Consider the following 1,925-nt stretch of genomic DNA (forward strand, 5'->3'; position numbering starts at 1 on the left):
CATACCTATCACGGTTAACGGAGAAGTTTACAAGTGGGAAGTGGGGACTACTTTCCTCCGAGTATTTCAATGTGACAAATTTCAATCGGCCGGGTCCTACTGTATATTATTATAGAATATTATTATTTATTATATTATTATTCCGTTTTTGACGCTGGCGGTATTTTCAGCGGAAAAATTAAATTCTTTACATTTTTTTCGTAATGACAACCTATTTTGTATACAAAAACTACCATTGTTCATGTATTTTAAAATATTAATGTAATTGGAAATATAAAAAACACAGAAAATATTTTTCGTTCAACTACAGAAAAATTCGGGAAATATGATGAGTTTCAAACGGTTGGAGTCGAGTTGCGGATCGAACAAGAAAACACAACGGGTGGTGCCTTCCCCCTCCATGCTACTTCATCTACGCTTCTCGTCCTTCGAGAGCGGAAGGCGGGAGGAGAACTTTCGCTAATTGTCTTCACGAGTTTCAGTTTTTTCTTCCTTCTGAGCAGTTGTCAAATTGTGTTAGTGTGTCGTTCCATTTGTTTCCCCGCTTCGCGACGAAAAATTGAGTTCGTGGTAAGCGAAAAAGGTAAGGAATTGATAGTTTTTGACGGATTTAATTTTATATTTAAAAACTTAATAAAAGGTGGCAATTATTCTTGGGTGTGTACAAATAAAAATTGAACAGCTTGTCTGAAACTTGACGGTTCGAAAAAAATGGTTGAGAGACAAATCACAACCATGAAGATGAAATGTATAGAAGGGAAATATGTAGCTAATTTAAATATTTATTTCACTTTATTGAGATAATATTTGGTTAAATAATATTTCATTATTATTATGTATGAACTCTGGCTGAGAAATTAATTAGATTACTTTATTTCTATTCTAGTATTTTATAGTTGACAATATATATTTCCCATCAATTTGTAAACACGCCTGTAAACACAAAATTTGTACATTTTGCTGCCAGTGCTAAACCTGGGTAGTGTGAAAGGAAAATTCATGGGAAATGTGAGACGACCGTTCGCCGGCGAACGCTGAGAAGCGGAGAAGATAGTAGCATGGAGGGGGAAAGCACCACCCGCTGTGTTTTCCTGACCGATCCGCAACTCGACCCCAGCTGTTACAAATTTATGATTGAAGCCTGCCGTATTTCCAGCAGCAAAGTAAAAAGAAAATTTTGACCATTTCTTCTACCCTAAATTATTTTATATTTAAAAAAATATAAAAACTTTTAGTTCATACATATGAAATCGGTTGTCCCTACGAACAAAACGGCAAATAATTCAATTTTCATGTAACCATGCAGGCTGGAGACATCCAGGGCCACATGCATTTTACGTTTTAGACAATCATACTAATGAAATAACACTTAGAAACGGTTGCTGCTGGGAGCTGATTTTTATTAAATAAATAATACTGATTATTTTGCGTTTAAACTTAAAATCTAAAAAATCTCGATTAGTGGGACATCTACCTTAATATTTTGTAAGTTATTCTTTTAAAATGAGCTCAAGTATATTTTAAGCGTTATTTGCTTTTTGAGTTGTTAATAATAATTTTAAAGAACATTAACAATTATTTACAATAGTAATATATATTCAAAATTAAAATAATGCGTTTTACTTGGGCTTACATTTTATTGAATGTTGATTCTTTTCATGCTACTGAAGACTAAATGTTGCTTTTATATGACAATCAATATACTTCATTTGGAACATATTAAAGTTTTGTATCTTATCGAGATTTCAAAAATTGCTTAGAAACTTACCAAGGTCTCAACAAAATCTAATTTATTTATAGATAGGAAGCATTTCTAGATAACTTAAAAATACTGTGACTGTGTATGTAATACTTATTTTCTAGATAACTTTTATTACTTTCTGGTTTTAATATATGATATTTTAGAATAAAATGTGTTGATGATT

Source organism: Belonocnema kinseyi, chromosome 3 (genome assembly GCF_010883055.1).
Source record: "Belonocnema kinseyi isolate 2016_QV_RU_SX_M_011 chromosome 3, B_treatae_v1, whole genome shotgun sequence".
Classification (NCBI taxonomy): Eukaryota; Metazoa; Arthropoda; class Insecta; order Hymenoptera; family Cynipidae; genus Belonocnema; species Belonocnema kinseyi.